Source organism: Hypanus sabinus, chromosome 7 (assembly GCF_030144855.1).
Source record: "Hypanus sabinus isolate sHypSab1 chromosome 7, sHypSab1.hap1, whole genome shotgun sequence".
NCBI classification, from domain to species: domain Eukaryota; kingdom Metazoa; phylum Chordata; class Chondrichthyes; order Myliobatiformes; family Dasyatidae; genus Hypanus; species Hypanus sabinus.
Genome location: NC_082712.1, coordinates 165,581,298 through 165,600,225, shown reverse-complemented (window position 1 = coordinate 165,600,225; position 18,928 = coordinate 165,581,298). Strand labels below are relative to the sequence as shown.

The 18,928-nt window shown below is 42.3% G+C and overlaps 2 long non-coding RNA genes across 3 annotated transcripts in view; one reads left to right on the top strand and one right to left on the bottom strand.

Moving 5' to 3' along the window:
• Window positions 1-13,903, bottom strand: part of LOC132397371 (uncharacterized) — a 26,496-nt gene extending 12,593 nt beyond the window's left edge. The window contains exons 1-3 of one of the 2 annotated variants that reach the window (XR_009513350.1): window positions 9,507-13,903; window positions 7,284-7,359; window positions 6,438-6,539 (exon numbers count right to left, since the gene is read on the bottom strand). This is a non-coding gene — a long non-coding RNA (uncharacterized LOC132397371). The remainder of the gene's footprint in view (window positions 1-6,437; window positions 6,540-7,283; window positions 7,360-9,506) is intronic. The other variant, XR_009513349.1, reaches the window with a different exon arrangement.
• LOC132397372 (uncharacterized) lies at window positions 4,970-18,928 on the top strand. The gene is made up of 3 exons (XR_009513351.1): window positions 4,970-5,295; window positions 5,405-5,524; window positions 17,977-18,928. It is a non-coding gene; the product is annotated as an uncharacterized LOC132397372 (long non-coding RNA).

Below are 18,928 nucleotides of genomic sequence, written 5' to 3'. Positions count from 1 at the left end.
CAACTTACTAAATCTAATCTGTACATCTTTGATATGCAAGAGGAAACTGGAGCTCTGGAGAGAATATACAAACTCCTCACAGACAGTGGCGGAATTGCACCCTGATCTTACAGTTTGCTTTGTAAAGCTTTGCACTAACCATTACAAAACCATGTTGCAAGTTGAGAGTTTTCTCTTGCTTACTCAGGCTACGTCCACACTATACCGGATAAATCTGTAACCGAAGCTTTTTCTCTTCGTTTTTACCCTCCGTCCACACTACACCGGATAAATCTGTAACCGAAGCTTTTTCTCTTCGTTTTTACCCTCCATCCACACTACACCGGATAAATCTGTAACCGAAGCTTTTTTTTTTCGTTTTTACCCTCCGTCCACACTGAAACAGCGTTTCCGTCCCCCAAAATCAGAGCTTTTCAGAAACGCCCCCCAAAAGTGTGTAATTTTGAAAACGCCACTTGGCCGGAGCAGTGTGGACGGGGTAAGCGGAGAAATCTAAAAATGCTGTCATGACGTGCCGGAACAGATGGTGACGGCAGCGCGCCATTTCATTGTTTTCTTGAACACAACCTAACAATTTTAGAACAGACGGCAACAAGACTGAAGCCAGAAATGAGTTAGAAATGTACTCACCAAATACTTTGACTCATAACTTACTGAATAAATAAGCATACTCACTTTGCCCTGTTTTCTGTCCTTGCCCGTATGAAGGTGGTTTACCTAATTATGCATGTACATCTCTGACAATAGATGTGTAACAGCCTAATGTAATATTGTATGGAAATACAAGATAATACTGATGCAGACATGTTTTATACATTTAACAAGGGGCTTTATTAATGCAACAAAGTTAGTCAGTTTTTCAATGTTCATCATCAGCTGGGTCATAAGATCCGTGAACTCCCTGTCAGTTGCCTCCATACGCTCCAGTATTTGTTTTTTTTTTACTTTTAAGTCCTCCTGCATGAGAGCCAACAGCTGTCTGTCGTTTAAGCTTTTCTAGTCAGTAACTGAACAAACGCACACCAACGCTTTCAGGGTGATATTCGACACCAAATATGTTGCTTGTTTTCAGTAGACGTGTCCTGCATGTGCGCAGTAGGAGGAGATTCGCCGAAATATCCATTTTAATGTGGACAGAGATATTTTTAAAAATGCTTGGTGTGGACGCCTATCGTTTTTATGCGAAACCGGCGTTTTCAAAATTATCCAGACTAGTGTGGATGTAGCCTCAGTCTAAGACCATAAGGTAGAGGAGCATAATTAGGCCATTTGGTCCATCGATTGTGCTCTGCCATTTCATCATGGCTGATCCATTTCCCTCTCAGCCCCAAACTCCTGCCTTCTCCCTAAAACTCTTCATGCCCTGACTAATCAAGAACCTCTCAACAACTGCCTGTGGTGACAACCTCCACAGATTCACCACCCCCGGTTAAATCAATTCCTCCTCACCGCCATTCTAAATGGACATCCCTCTGTTCTGAGGTTGTGTCCCTAAACGTACATCTTTGGAATGTGGGAGAAACCAGAGAACCGGGAGAAAACCCATACTGAGGACTATATGGAAGCTCAGTACAGCTGCTGCAAATGTTCGGGGTGTGAGAAGAGACCAAGTATGGCACCCTGGTGACAGAGTCCTGTGAAGTAACCTCTCAATTGTATCACTAATCGAATGCTTGGGAATGGGAAATTGATGTTATGTTGACATTGTCTAAATATGGTAAGTGAGTGTACTGATAAGTTTAATGATGTCAATGAAGAAAAAAATATAATTTCCTGTATTAGAATCAGAATTAATATCGCTGCCTGTTCCTTTGTCTCTGCCGCATTTGTTCCCAGGATAAGGCTTTGAGTTCTGGCTAAAGAAATTCCTCCTCAACTCCATTCTAAATGGACATCCCTCTATTCTGAGTCTGTGTCCTCTGGTTTTAGACTCCCCCACCATAGAAAGCAGCCTCTCCAAATCTACTCTGTTGAGGCCTTTCAAGATTTGATAGGTTTCAATGAGATCCCCCCCCACATTCTTCTGAAATCAAGTAAGTACAGGCCCAGAGCCATCAAATGCTCCTTGTATGATAAGCCATTCAATCCTGGTGTCAATTTTGTGAGTGTCTTTTGAACCCTCTCCAATGTAAGCACAACTTTTCTTAGATAATAGTCCCAAAACTACTCACAATACTCCAATTAAGGCTTCACTAGCTCCTTATAAAGCATAAACACTTAATCTTTGCTTTTATATTCTAATGTCTTGAAATGAATGCTAACATTGCATTTGTCTTCCTCACCACTGACTCATCCTGCAAATTAAGCTTTGGGGGACTCCTGCACAAGGACTCCCAAGTCCCTTTCCCCCTTATGCTGACTATAGGCTGTGAACAGTAATACATTATGGCTATAGGGTTATATGGTTATAGGACCTTGGCCCTTCAGCCCACCAAGGCTCCGCTGTCCAATAATTAATCAGTTACTAGCCATTAACTTGGACTTTCAAGCCATCCATACAGATCATTTTGAGGTAGCTTGTCCTGGGGTTGTCTGGGTGGGTGGGATGAGAGAGGGATTTGTTTTGCTATTGTTGTCTTGTTGGATGTTGCCATTCCTACTTGTGTTGGACATCGTTGGGCATGCTATGTTGGCACTGGAAAGTGCAGCAACATCTGTCGGCTGCCCCCAGCACATTCTTGGGTGTGCTGGTTGTTTACACAAATGGCGCATTTCAATATATATATGACAAATAAATCTGAATCTAACGTAAGGGCAAGCAATAACAGAACGCAGGAGAGAGTGCGGCAGTAACAGAGAAAGTGTGATGCGGGCAGACAGTAAGGCACAAGGCCATGCATGACAAGCATGGTTGTTTGATCATTTACACTAATCCTCCCCCCCATTTTCATCACCTATCCTCCAACACCACCCTCCACTTCTAACAACCACCTACACACTCAGGTGAGCTTACAGTGGCCAATCAGCCTCCTAACCATCACTACTTTGGGATGTGGGGAGGAAACCAGAGCACCCAGAGAAAACCCTAGCAGCCACAGGGAGAACGTGCAAACGCCACACAGACAGCACTGCGATCAGGACTCTGCCCTGTGGTCTGCCTGAAGCCTGTGGGTCTTCCATTACTGCAAGATGTCTGTAAGGGAATGCTGCTGGCTGGCACTCTCCGGGCTGCAAAAGTACATGCTGAGGGATGCAGCCAATGCCAGTGCTCCATAGGGAAGGACCACAGTCTAGGCTCCTTCTACTACCACACACGGAGGAGCGGAGTTGGGTGGGGAAGCCCCTCGAACAATGAAAAGAATGTATCACCCCAGGGGGCCACACAAGTGGCAATGCAGCTTTGATTCTTTGTTGTATTTTTTAAAAGAGAGGTTACTGTAATGAATGCAATGGCCACAAATGTAAAGATTTCTTTGCACCGTTTCTCCTTTAGCATATATATTTTTGCTGTGAATAAAGTCTATTTCTTGAAATAAAGAAGTAGCACTGGGTGCTGAGGCAAAACCTTTACCAATCGTGCTACTGTGCTACCCTGGATATTCCCACTGCAACTTCTGATTTGTTAAATAAGCTCATCTGATTTATCTGTTTAAAAATTGTAATCAGAATTGGGGCTAATTTGCAGGAGTTTTGTATGCTTAATTAGGGCAGTAATGGTGATAGTTGATTTAGGCCAGTAACACAGATAAAGCATCATCAGTTGTGCCTATGCTTGCAATCACTAAAGTAAATTGGTGATGAAGGTGCGATCTATGAGCCTTGTTTCCAGAAAAATGGCAGAGCCCTTGGCCTCTCCAGGTCTAACAAGTGGTGCAATTATTTGTCTTAAACATGTTTGTCATGATCACAAGGCCCTGTTGGACATTGGCAATGCAAAATATTGTAAGTACAGTGTTGCCTGTTACAGCCACCCATGGGAGAAAGAGACAGAAACAGTATGTGTGGTGGAGATCAGCAGCGTGGAGGGCTGCCCAAAGGGTTTCGGGCCGAAACATCGACTGTACCCTTTTCCATAGATGCTGCCTGGCCTGCTGAGTTCCTCCAGCACCTTGAACAAGAAAAAATCTGCAGATGCTGGAAATCCGAGTGCTACATGGAAAAAGCTGGAGGAAGTCATCGCTGTGTTTTGCACCTTAGAAATGGGGGAACATTGTTTTGTTTAGACTATAAGATATAGGAGCAGACTTAGGCCATGCGGCCCATCAATTCTGCTCCACCATTTTGTCATGGCTGATCCATTTCCCCCACAGCCCCAATCTTCTGCTTTCTCCCCATATCCCTTCATGACCTGACTAATCAAGAATCTATCAACCTCTGCCTTAAATATACCCAATGACTTGGCCTCTGCAGACTCCTGTGGCAACAAATTCCACAGATTCACCTCTCTCTGGCTAAAGAAATTTCTCCTTATCTCTGTTTAAAAAAGATGCCCCTCTATTCTGAGGCTGTGTCCTCTGGTCTTAGACTCCCCCATCACTGGAAACTCAATCAAAGCCTTTGAACGCCCAATATGTTTAATTGAGGTTGCCCCTGAACAATCAAATTGTTCTGTAAATTCCACGATACTACATTTAACGAATTATTGCCCAATTTCATAGTTTTTGAGAGAATTCACACTCCTACACTTCAAAGAATTGTGGGTTGGTAGACTAAAATGGTCGTTGCAAAATTGTCCATAGTATGCAATAAAGGAGTAATTTCTGATTTCTAAGAAATTTTATAAAGATTTAAGATAATGTTCTAATATTGCTAAATTCTTTGCAAACTCAGTAATGCACATCAAGTCTCACTTCATGGTCAACAGGATCTAAATGTCACCATCAGAATAATGTAACAGTTCTCAGAAGAGTCTGCTATCTCAAAGGCAAGAACAGGGAAGGAGCTGCAGATTCAACAGCAGTGCTGGCTCAAAGCCAAGGGAGATGCTTCAGATTCCTTGCATTTGTGGCTTTGCCAAGCATGTCCGCCATTGCTGTGTACAGAGGGGCAGCTAAAGATCAGGCATCAACAGGATGCTAATTGATCTCCTCGGTGGGGACAAACACCACCAGCATCATTTGAAGACAAAGGCATACGGTCAGGGTTAATGTTGGCGCTGGAAGCTAGGCAACACTTGCGGGCCACCCCGCACAATCCTCGCCGATTTGATTTGATGCTATCGACACACTTCACTGAAAGTTTTGCTGTTTCATTGCTCATGCGACAAATAAAGGTAAATCTAAACTAATCGATTGATCCATGCAAAGTCTCTTTGAGGGATGCCTGCCCTGAAGAAGTTTAAATCTTCTCATAAACGTGAGTTCAGTAAAACCCTCTCAAGGTTTAATCTGATGATTAATTTGTGGATTGGACTCTGTAGTTTATGTTATTCATGCTTCTGGTTTCTGGTTACTCTTTTTTATAGTTGCTATTTCGTGCAAATTTCACCGACGTGGACTGGCTTGGAGGCCTACAGTCACAGAACGACACAATGCTAACATGGGAAACGAACTGAACTAAACTGAACATTTCTAGACTGTTTCAGGTATTTGATTTGTTGTTTCATATTCTGTGTTTTTCGCTCGTTTTTACCATTCATTCTTTTTTTTACTGGACTGGTGTTTGATGTTTTCTTTGAGTGAATTCCATGGTGCTTCATGTTTTGGGGCTGTCTTTGTGAAGACAAATCTCAAGGTTGTATACTGCATACACACATTGATAATAAATATACTTTAAATCCTGAATCTCTCTGCTCCCTTCTGTGGTCTCTACTGCCCGTCAACTGTTCAACCTTGTCCTCACCCAGACCTGCTACCACAGCCCAGGATCCTTCCTAGGAGCTTGTCTTCACTGCCATCTTGTTCCACATGGCTTCCAGCTCCATTTTTAGGGCTCTCAGTTTGGACCCATCAAGGACCCCAGGTTCCTATCTCACCTTCCTATTGCCTTCCCCTGTCCACTCTCCTGTGGTCTGCTCCCCTCTCCTGTCAGATTCCTTCCTCTCCTACCCTTATCTTTGCTACCTACCTGGCTTCACCTATCACCCCTCCTCTCCTATCAGACTCCTTCCTCTCCTGCCCTTTATCTTTGCTGCCAACCTGTCTTCACTGTCACCTTCCAGCTATCCTCCTTCCCCTACCTCCACCATTTATTCTTCCCCCTTCCTTTCCAGTCCTGAAGGAAGGTCTCAACCCAAAACATCAACTGTTTATTAAGTGCCCTGGATGCTGCCTGAACCACTGAGTTACTCAAGAATTTTGCAATATGTTGTTTCAGATTTCCAGCATCTGGAGAATTTCTCATGTTTATAATCTAATTTAGTTTAATCTCATCTACCTGTATCATAGTGAGAATATATATTTGTATCCCAAGAATTCACTGTTCAACACTCCCTAGGGCCCTACCATTCACTGCACATGTCCTGACCTTGTTTAATGTTCCTATATACATCAACTCACATTTGTCTGGGTTAAATTTCATTGTTCATTTTTCCAAAACTGATCATCTTTGATCTTTAGGTCTAATCTCATTATGTCTTCAGAGATGGTGAATGGCAAAAGCTGAAAATGGAGAGAAAAATAATTTCACTTCTTCAATTCCTCAAACACTTCTGTTTTCTTTCAAATTATCCCTCTTCTCCTTTAATATTGGTTATTATTTTTACTAAATCATACTGTAAAGAGGGTGGAAGAGGACACTGAATTGGAGAGTCTCAGTAAATGGGCAGTGGGACTGTGAAGAATGCAGAACTCAAGCAGTGTACACTCCTTAAGGCCACAAGACCTTAAGATATGGGACATAGTCGCAGAATTAGGCCATTCAGCCCATTGCACCTGCTCCACAACTCCAGTATGGCTGATATACTATCTCTCTCATCCCTTTTTCTCTTGCCTTTTCCCCATAACCTTTGGACCACTACTAATCAAGAAACATATCAACCTCCGCTTTAGATATACCCAGTGACTGGCCATGTTGGATTGGCGGAGCTGACTCAGTGGGCCAAATGGCCGATTCTGCTTCTAAGCCTTAGGGTCTTGTAGGACATACTACTGTCTGTGGTCAATGCTACAGTCTATAGGAACATTTGAAAGCATTGCAGGGTTCTTGAAATCAAGGTGAATAAAATATACATTTTTAAAGAGTAAGAACTGATAAGCTCTCAGAAACCAAAAAGTATCCCAAAACTAATTAATTACAAGGATGCACTTTCTTCCAAAGCTAAGCCTGGATCTAGATGTTGAATGGCTATAAGTCTTATCACTGTGCTTTGCCCATTGTAATTAAAATATTTTTAGAATGTGTACCTTTGAAAATTGAGATGATGTTCCTTTCAAACCTTGTCTCCTTTCTCTCAGTAAGACCAAAGAATTTCCCTCGCACCTGACAAGTAAAAAGACATTAATTCTAAAAGGGTTTCAAAGAGTAAATGCTCAAGTGGGGAAGATAAATGAGCCACAGAAAAGTCTAAATATTTGAAATTGTCAGCAAGGCATAACTTGTGGGTCAGAAAATTCTTCACACGAGCATAATAGGTACTTTAGAAGCCTTCGAAATGCCAGTCGTCCAAGCTTAAAAGCTGTAAGTCAGGATTCACTTCATACAATGGATGTCTTAACAATTTAGCAGTTGAAAAATGGTCAGAGGTTCACAAAAAAAAGACCAGAAGAAAGAACAGATTTGCCACCACTCTGTTTTTGCTCTTGTGAGTTATGAGACACATTTGTTCTGTTTCCTTTATGAAGTAAAAACATATGATGCCACTTTAAGAATGTGCATGTAGGTATACAGGAACTCTTGTGCTCTCCACTTGACCTGAAAACTGCTTAATGTATTCAAACAATGCTGCTTCCTGCATTACATATCCTGACATTTCACTCTTAGGCGCCTGGTTCAAACAAGACTGCTGACACTCACTTGAACTGTAGAAGTAGAAAGAAAAAGCCTTTCCTGGCAACTGCAGTGGTGCCCAGGTCTCTAAATCAGCATTGTTTACAGGCTTTTCTTATGAAGACTGAAACACATCATCTAAAACGACATTTAAAATGCAAAACCCAGAGAATGCAGCACTGAAACAGTGCCGTCTTTCACATTAGTTGTTCCACGGAGGTCCGGTCAGATGGTGATAGTGACCACGTGGAACTATCTGAAGAAGATTCGAAAAGGTTTCCAGGAATTCTCCCACCAGAATCTGCTTTTTACCACTTAAGCACTCCCAGTGTAGGATGTCTTCAGTCATGAAGAAGCGTCTCAGCCCGAAGTAACAATTGCTTATTCTTTTCCATAGCATAAACTGCCTGCTCCAAAAGGACCACAACCTTGCCATAGGTCTTGGAGGCTTGCATGCCTCAATGACCAGAAGAGCTATGTTGGCTGGAGCCAGAGAATTAGGCTTTGATTCTTGGTAGGATCACCCATGCCCAATAGGTCAAAGGGTAGAGGCCAGACCAACAGTGATCCACCAGTCCTCCAGTTTCGGGGGTTCAGCTCAGAGCCAACAACTGACCAGTAAGACAAAATTGTTGTGTGAACAGCAATGAAGAGCTCTTCTGCATCTGAGTGTGACGGTATTCCTGAGTCTCCAGCTGGGACTCTCATGACTGATAGTGAGAGGAAGCTACTGACATGATGAAGGAAGTCCTGAACCCTGCTAGAGATAGAGAAGCTTCATTGCTACCCTAAATGCCCCTGGTGTAATGGGCAGTAAATAAGTATGTAGAGATGCTGCCTGACATAGTTCTTCACTCACCTCAGTATTGAACTGGAGTGATTCCACTTTCAGGGAACTCCACATTTCAAATTCTCAGTGCAACACACACTAAGTGCTAGAGGAGCTCAGTAGGTCAGGCAGATCTAAAGGAGTGTATGAAAAGTCGTCCTTCATCAGGACTGGAAAGGAAGCAGGAAGATGTCAGAACAGGAAGGTGGGGGGAGGGGAGGGAGTACAAGCTAGAAGGTGATAGGCAAAGCCAGGTGAGTGGGGGGGGGGGCACTGAAGTAAAAAGCTGGAAGGTGATAGGTGGAAGAGGTAAAGGGCTGGACAAGAAAGCATCTGATAGGAGAGAAGAGCTGACTATGGGAGAAAGGGACAGAGGAGGAGGTGATAGGCAGGTGATGAGAAGAGGAAAGAGAGGAGCTAGAGTGGGGAACTGCAGAGGAGGGAGGGCTGAAGGGGAAAAAAACCACTAGAAGTCAGAGAAATCGATGTTCATGCCACCAGGCATTGGGTCACCCAGTCTGAACATGCAGCACCGCTCCCCCAGTCCAAGAGTGGCCTCATCATAGCAGAAGAGAAGGTCTCAATTCTCAGTACTATTTATTCATTTATGATTATTGTTAGTTGTAGTAATAGTATTTATTTGTTTTGTACCTGCACTGTTTGTCTTCTTTTCAGCATTGGTTGCGTGTCAAGTTTTGTTTGTGTATAGTTTTTTCACTGATTCTATTGTATTTCTTTGCTTCACTGTGAATGCCTGGAGAAACAGAATGTCAGGTAACATATATTGTACATACCTCGATAATAAATTTACCTTAAACCTTGATCTTCTTGCTTTGTTAGCTCTGGGCTCCGAGACATTCGGTCCTCAGTGTGTCTGCTGCCAAACGAAACAACATTTCTCCAGTCCGAGGTGCACAACACAGTACATAAAACTCACACACAACACATTAAGTAATATTACCACAAAGAACTTAATAAATAATAAGATGTATGTACGACTCAAGTTAAAAAGTAAACAGTATAGCACTACTGAGGCTTCATTCGTGATAAGACCTGGGTGGTGGCAGGGATTCAGTTGTCTCACAGCCTGAGGGAAGAAGCTATTTCCCATCCTAACAGCCCTTGTCCTAATGCTACGGTACCTCCTGCCACAGAGAGATTGTTGAACGGTTGGGAAGCGTTATTGACAATGCTAAGGTGCTGTGTACAGATAAGAGAAGAAAATAGTTTTATTTCTCAGAACAACGCACACAAAATGCTGGTGGAACACTGCAGGCCAGGCAGCATCTATAGGGAGAAGCACTGTCAACATTTCGGTCCGAGACCCTTCGTTGGGTTTATTTCTCAGATGTATATCGAAACCTCAAAACATACAGGAATATGCGTTATATGCATCAATGACCAACACAGTCCAAGTTAGTGATGGAGGCAATCCACAACAGTCACCATGCTTCTGGCACCCATGTAGCATGCCCAACCTTTATCCTGAAAAATGGACAGGAGCTGAGGATATTTTTATGCTCCAAAGGATGAGTGCAGTATTAGTCATTGCTTGCATGCAGTTTTTCATTAATCCTATCGTAACTCTTTATTCTAATATTATTTTTATGCATTTGCAGCTTGTCTTCTTTTGCTCATTGGTTATTTGTTTTTTCTGTGCATAGTTTTCATTGATGTTTTCGTAATTCTTTGTTCTACTGTGAATGTCTGCACGAAAATAAATCTCAGAGCTGTATATGATGACATATACGTACTTTGATAATAATGTTACCTTGAACTTTGAACTTTGAAGTTTGGAGCTCATTACCTGAAAAGATGGTACATGCGGGAACTACAATCACATTTAGGACCTGAGGAATTACTTGAAGATTTGTGAGTTCCAGAGCTACAGATGATTCTAAGAAATGAGTTTAATCTAGGAAGCTCTTTTATTTCCAGCACAGAAAATTTTCAACAGTTCTAATAATGTCACAGTCCTCCAAAAGCGCTTTAGTGTTCCATGTCTGGTGCATCTTGTGGCAGTGATTTGCTGCTCCACTGCAAAGTCTCTTTAAAGTTACGCCTACCCTGAAGACATTTAAATCTTCTCTTTGACAGGAGGGCAGTGAAACCCTTTCTCACTGCTCTCCCTCTGTGATCTTTCCCTCCCCCCCACTTTCTTATTTTGGTTTCTTCCCCCTTCCTTTCCAGTCCTGATGAAAGGTCTCAGCCCAAAACGTCGACTGCTGATTCCCAACCAGAGATGCTGACTAACCTGATGAGTTCCTCTAGTATTTTGCATGTGTTGCTGTTACCTCTTTATCCTCCCCATTTAAGACCCACATTAAAATCAAGCTTTGTTCACTTCTCTGTAGCTTATGTGTACTTTTCAGGACATTTTCATCGCTAAAGATGCTATGCAAAAGTAAGATGCTAGTGCTGTTATAATTCCTGAAACTTAATCATCTCCTTTTTCACTTGAACTATGATAGTATTCATCAAGATCCATCCTATGGAAGCAGATCACAAGTCATAACCAGGAATTTCTTCTAAAAGAGAAATAAGTGCCTCCCTTCTGTCTTTTTATTTCTGAGCTTCAAGTAACCCAGGGAGGCAATTGAGAAGACATAAAAGAAAGAGGGAGAAACAGAGAGAGGGGAAAAGAGAAAGAACGAGAGAGAGAGAGAGGTTGAGAGAGAAAGAAAGAGAGAAGAGAGGGTAAGAGAGGAAAAAATGAGGGAGAGAAAGAGAAAGAGAGAAAGAGAGTGAGGAGAAAGTGAGAAAGAGTCTTTAAGACCTTAAGTTAGGTCTTTATTCTTTGGAGCGTAGAAGGTTGAGGGGGGACTTGATAGAGATATTTAAAATTATGAGGGGGATAGACAGAGTTGACGTTGATAGGCTTTTTCCATTGAGAGTAGGGGAGATTCAAACAAGAGGACATGAGTTGAGTTAAGGGGCAAAAGTTTAGGGGTAACACGGGGGGAACTTCTTTACTCAGAGAGTGGCAGCTGTGTGGAACGAGCTTCCAGTAAAAGTGGTAGAGGCAAGTTCGATATTGTCATTTAAAAATAAAATTGAGTAGGTATATGGACAGGAAAGGAATGAAGGGTTATGGGCTGAGTGCAGGTCAGTGGGACTAGGTGAGAGTAAGCGTTCGGCACGGACTAGAAGGGCCGAGATGGCCTGTTTCCGTGCTGTAATTGTTATATGGCTATATGGTTAAGAGAGAAAGTGATAAAGAGAATAAGAGAGGGAGAGAGAAAGAGATAGAAGAAAGAAAAGAAAATAATTTATTCTATAATAATCAGAATTATTCCAACGTGTCAGTCATATTCTCAGCAATGCATATATCGTTCTTCTCAGACAATCAGCTGGAGAATGTTGATTTGTATTTTTAAATGAAGTCACTGCTCTGATCAAAAGAGAAAGTGAACTGTTTTGTTACTTTTCCAGACAGCTGATGCCCAGGAAATTATTGCTATTTCATTTTGTGCCTCTGCATTCCGTTAGCCTTTGCTCCTACTTTCCACCACTTTGCTCATCCACAGCTTCCAGTCAACATTTCGCTATCTGCTGTGAATCACATGGAGGATCAAGCAAATCATTTTTCTTCCCCAAGTTTCCCACACAATCGTAGACAGCATGGCCGAGACTAGGAACTCACCATGCAGCAAAATACTTCAAAAAAACCACGTGGTATCATTGTGTGCCACATGATTGCATCAAAGACTCTAGCAAATTTCTGCAGATACACTGTGGAGAGCATTCTCACTGGTGGCATCAGAGGATGGAGGATCAGAAAAAAAATGGGTACTAGCCTCCCTGGCATCAAGGACATCTTCAAAAGGCAATGCCTCAAAAAGGCAGAATCCATCATTTAGAATCCCCATCACTTAGGACCTGCTCTTTTCTCATTGCTACCATGAAGGAGGAGGTACAGGAGTGCAAAGACACACACTCAGCATTTTAGGATCAGCTTATTCCCCTCTGGCATCAGATTTCTGAGAGGCCAAAGAACCTGTGTACACTACCTCACTATCTTTTCCCTTGGTGGATGCAGCACCTCCGCTTCATCTGCCAAGAGTAGAGTTTCACGGTGGCCAACCATTTTAATTCCTATCCCCATTCCCATTCCAACATAGTGGTTCATGGTTTCCTCTTTTGCCAATGATGAGGCTACTCTCAGAGTGGAGGAGCAACACCTCATATTCCATCTGGGTAGCCTCCAACTTGATGGCAAGAACATTGATTTCCAACCCTTCCCTCTTCTTCTATTCTCAACTCTGGCCTCTTACCTCATCCCCTTACCTGCCTATCACCTCCTGCTGGTGCCCCTCCTTTTTTCCTTTCTCACATTGTCCACTCTTCTCTCCTATCAGACTTCTTCCTCTACAGCCCTTTACCTTTCCTAGCCACTTGGCTTCACCTATCACCCTCTAGCTATTCTCCTTCCCCTCCACCCATCATTTTACTCTGGGTTCTTCCCCCTTCCTTTCCAGCCCTGAAGAAGGGTCTCAGCTCGATATGGCAACTGTTTATTCATTTCCGTAGATACTGCCTGACCTGCTGAGTTCCTCCAGCATTTTGTGTGTGTTACTTTCAGCATCTGAAGAATCTCTTGTGTTTATTCTTTGCCTCTCTTTTTGGACCAGTTATTTAATTTACATACATACTCTATATATTCCTTACTGTAATTTACGGTTTTTTTATTGTTTGCATTCAACTGCTGCCACAAAACAACAAATTTCACTTCATATACCAATGATATTAAACCCTATTCTGTTTCTGAAACATTAAGCACCAGTATTTAAACACATGCTGATGTTAAATTCTAGCAATCGATAATCAATGCTATTCTTTCCATTTACTGACAGTTTATTCCATGCCATTTTCTGTATAGTTCTAGATAATTTTAACAGAATTACTTTCAAGACATGCATAATGTTTCTCAACATTTGTGTTTCTTTAATTACATTTATAGCTTCTCAAAATAAAACTACGTAATTCTCTCCATGAAGTATTCATGACAGGTTAGCTATCAGGTCGTTAACATGGAACGAAGGATAAGTCATTCAGACCCTGGAATCTATTCTACTGCTCAATTAGATCTAAAACAAAAGCAGAAAATATTCAGCAGTAAACACGAGGAAATCTGCAGATGCTGGAAATTCAAGCAACACACACAAGATGCTGGTGGAACGCAGCAGGCCAGACAGCATCTATAAGGAGAAGCACTGTTGATGTTTCGGGCTGAGACCCTTCGTCAGGACTAACTGAAAGGAAAGATAGTAAGAGATTTGAAAGTAGGAGGGGGAGGGGAAAATGTGAAATGATAGGAGAAGACTGGAGGGGGTGGAGTGAAGCTGAGAGCTGAAAAGGTGATTGGCAAAAGGGATACAGAGCTGGAGAAGGGAAAGGATCATGGGACGGGAGGCATAGGGAGAAAGAAAGGGTGAGGGGAGCACCAGAGGGAGATGGAGAACAGGCAGAGTGATGGGCAGAAAGAGAGAGAGAAAAAATGGAGGGGGGAAAGCACTAAACGTATCAGGGATAGGATAAGAAGGGGAGGAGGGGCATAAACGGAAGTTAGAGAAGTCAATGTTCATGCCATCAGGTTGGAGACCTCTAACTTCCATTAATGCCCCTCCTCCCCTTCTTACCCCATCCCTGAAATATTTAGCTTTTTCCCCCTTCCTCCTTTTTTGTCTCTCTCTTTCTGCCCATCACTGTGCCTGTTCTCCATCTCCCTCTGGTGCTCCCCTCCCCCTTTCTTTCTCCCTGGGCCTCCCATTCCATGATCCTTTCCCTTCTCTAGCTCTGTATCCCTTTTGCCAATCACCTTTCCAGTTCCTAGCTTCACCCCACCCCCTCCAGTCTTCTCCTATCATTTTGCATTTTCCCCTCTCCCTCCTCCTTTCAAATCTCTTACTATCTTTCCTTTCAGTTAGTCCTGATGCAGGGTCTCGGCCCGAAACGTCAACAGTGCTTCTCCTTATAAATGTTCAGCAGTTCAGGCAACTTTTGGGGATAGGCAAGCAGGAAAGATATCTACTCTGAAAGCCCGAGTATTTCCAGCATTTTTTGGTTTTTTGATTCAGATTTCCAGCACCTGAATATGAAGTTTACAGAATAAGAATCAGATATATATATAATTAAATATGTAGTGTGTAAAGAAAGCAAAAATAATGAGGTGGTGTTTATGGGTTCATTGTCTGTTCAGAAAACTGATGACAGAGGGGAAGAAGCTGGTCCTGAAAAGTTGAGTGTGTGTCTTCATTTATTAGTTTTCAAAGCTGATCTGCAGTCTCTGCGAAGGGTCTTGGCCAGAAACATCGACTGTACTCTTTTCCATAGATGCTGCCTGGCCTGCAGAGTTCCTCCAGCATTTTGTGTGTGATGCTCGGATCTCCAGCATCTGCAGATTCCCTCTTGTCGGCAGTTCTTCCTTTTGTTTCAGCAACAGTTCACTCTCAGCTGCTTGCATTCAGTGCACAACATGATTGTATCTGTCCCACTCGCAGAAAATCCATTCATATATCGTCAGTGAGTGGTATTTCACAAGTGCTACAAACCTGCAGCTGCTATCGCATTGTATATTTAAGACAAGCTATCAAAGAAGAGCTATCCTTTGATATCTCAGTCTCAAATGTTCCAGATATCCTGGCCTATTAGAGTCACTGGATTCTGACTTCCAATATGTTTTGCTTGCTGTCGATGCCCAGGATGGTAAAGGCCACAGAAAGTGGTGGATGCAGCCCAGACCATCTCAGCTTTCCCCACCATTGAGCCCACTGACATGGAGCACTGTCACAAGCATCCATCATCAAAGATGTCAACAAAACGTGCGCTCCCTTCTTCCTACTACCATTGGGCAATAGGCACATAAACCTTGGGGCCCTGTCCACCATGTTCAGGAATGGTTATTACACTACAACTATCATGCTTCTAAATGGATAACTTCACGCACATCAATTCTGTGATTTACTTGAAAAGGCCTTTATAAAGCACTGATTCTGTGACTTACTTGAAAGGATCTTTTACATCGCATGTTCTCAGTATTGTTTTTATTTACTCATTTTGTCTTCTTTTGCACATTGGTTGTTTGTCAGTCTTTGTCTGTTTATGACTATCTTTTTTGTAAAATTCTACTGTATTTCTTTTTGTCCTGTAAATACCTGCATGAAGAGTAATCTCAAGGTAGTACTGTATTTGGTAACATATACTGTATGTAGTTTAATAATAAATTTACTTTCAACTTTAAATATATATCTAAGGCTAATGTGCTTAAGAATCTTGCACAGTACTGAGTTTGTCAACATGGAATGGAGAGCAAGTTTTCCAACATAGTGGGAGCAAAGGATGCTGGGAATGGAGAGAGTGGAGCATGGCAGTAGGTGTGTGGGACAGGTGGCAGAGAAGGAATGCCAGGACAGAGGTTGGTGTGGGCGCAGACATACCCAGCCCTAAGACACGAGGCAGGGTCATTTGATTCCAAACAATTGGTTTAGTGATCATTACAGAATGTCTCTCTGGTGCTTCCTGCTCCATCCCCTCTCTCTTCCCCTTTTCCCAACCATGATTCCCCTCTCCCTGCCCCTTCCCACTCTCAGTCCACAACAGAGACCCAACTCAGAATCAGGTTTATCATCACTCACATAGGTCATGGAAGTGGTTTGATTTAGTGGTAGCAGTATGGTACAATACATAACATTGCTACAGTACCATGCAGTGGTCATAGGCTCCCTAAGACTTATGCACAGTATTGCAGGAGCTGAATTAGACCATTCTGTCCATCATGAATGACCCTCCCCCCCATCACCCAGGACATGCTCTCTTCTCATTGTAACCATCGAGGAGGAGGAATAGGAACCTGAAGACATGCACTCTACATTTCAGGAACAACTTCTATCCCTCCACCATCAGATTTCTGAATGTACATGACCTCACATGAACATGACCTCACTATTTTTTTTCTTTTTTGGGTCTCTTTTTGTGCTGCTTATTTAATTTAATTTATATATATATTTATTGCACTTTAAAAAATTTTGTTATTATGTATCGCAATGTACTGCTGCAGCAAAACAACTAATTTCACGACATATGCCAGTGATATTAAACCTGATTCTGACTCCGAGTCTGCTCTGCCATTCCATCATGGCTGATTTATTTTCCATCTCAACCCCACTCTCCTGCCTTCTCGTAACCTTTTACTCATCAAGGACCTATCAACCTCTGCTTTAAATGTAGCTGATGACTTGGCCTCCACAGCCGCCTTTGGCAATGAATTCAATAGATTCACCACTCACTGACGAAAGAACTTCCTCATCTCTGTTCTAAAAGGATGTACTTCTAGTCCGAGGCTGTGCCCTCTGGTCCTAGACTCTCACTGCACAGGAAACATCCCCTTCACGTCCACTCTATCTAGGCCTTTCAATATCCGATAGTTTTCAATGCGAATCCTCCCTCATTCTTCTAAACTCCCCCCTCAGTGTTCTACAGTTAAAGGAATGCAAGCTTTTGTTATTAATCCTCTGTTCCTTTTGCTTTGATGTTGTCATGGGATATAGATATCATTGGAAGTGCCAGTATTTATGAACCATCCTTTATCAAAATTAGAAAGGGAGTTATGAATTAATGACATTGCTTGGTCTGGAGTTATATAAGAGTGTATACAGATGGTAGTTTTCTTTCCCTGAAAGACATTAGTTAAGTAAATGAGTATTTTCATCAAACAATCCAGTATTTGCATGGTCACCATTACTGGTGCTAACTTTTATAGTGTTATTCACTGAGCCTGGAATAAGATTGCAAATGTTTCGTCATCTCTTTGAGTGTTGTTTCTGCAAAGCGCTCACATCTCTATTGGTCTATCGTGTTGTTCTGATTGGTTGGCCACCTCACTGTCTGCTAGTCTCTGCTGGGTCGCAGCCAACAATATAGATGAATGATCGATTGGAGACTAATGGCCAGTGTGACAAGCCAACCGATCAGAACAATGAGTCAGACCGATATAAACGCAAGCACTCTGCAGAAACAACACTCAATTGCGTGCTGATGTTGTCACCTCGACTGGTGACGAAACGTGTGCAAACTACCTCCAAGCTCGATGAACAACCTTAAAAGCAAGCAGCCAACCTGAGCTACCAATCTTCCCTTGCATTTCAGACTAGCTTTCATTCCCAACAATTAATGGTCCGGTTGTAGTGACAGGATTCAAACTCACGTCTCTCAATCAATGGTCAATGTCTCCGGATGTTGGTTCTGTAACTTGTGCTATTTATTTTATTTATTTCTATTCACAGATACAACTCAGAACAGGCCCTTCTGGCTCAAATAGCCTCATCACCTAGCAACCCACTTCTTTAATACAGGACAACTTACAATGACCAACTAGCTGGTACGTCCTTGGAATGTTGGACCCGTGTGGTACAGAGGGGAGAACATACAAACTCCTTACAGACGTTGCCGGAGTTGAACAAACTCTGAAATGCCCTGAGCTATAACAGCATTGTCCTGACCGCTGTGCCCAAAGCTTCTACCAACATCGCATGAATAAAATGGTCCCTAAGCAACAAGTGGTAATATCTTTGCCCATTGTTCCAACTGATTTCTAATCCCAAAGATGCTTATTTATATCATGACTATTCAGGCTTGTTTTTTTGTTTTGAAATTACTTAGTGTTTACAGGCAGCAAAAATAAAGAGTGATGTCACACATATATTTGGGAACTAAAGGTAAGTATTTCATGGAAAATTAGCAGCTGCTTATTTGTGAGGGGAAAATAACATTATTCAACATGTCCTTGATCTTAGGGCAACTGATGAAATATTCTAATATTATATAAATGAACTCACTTTTGTCGGTTAGCATGCTGGACAATGCGGTGGTATGCTTGGAAATATGACTTATTTTCAGTGCACTTTCAATAGACTGTTTCTATATCAAGGTTCCCTTCTTTGTTTGCACAATTCTTTGCTTGGCCCATTTCCTAGCAGTCACAAATGTATGCAATAAATCCCCTATAGGGCTCTGAGTTTTCCATGCTCATTCATATCTGATTTATGGATTTTGTTGGAATATGTTCCGAATGGAAAAGCAAAGCTGTTTCATTTGCATGGTTCAGTATTGTTTGTGCATTTCTTGCTCAGGCTGGTGACGTGATATTCCTTGGAAAAATACAGAAATACCTCTGTTTAACCATTCTGATCCTGGCAGCAGAGATGGTCCAGGTAGCACACTGGTCTTACAGTTCCA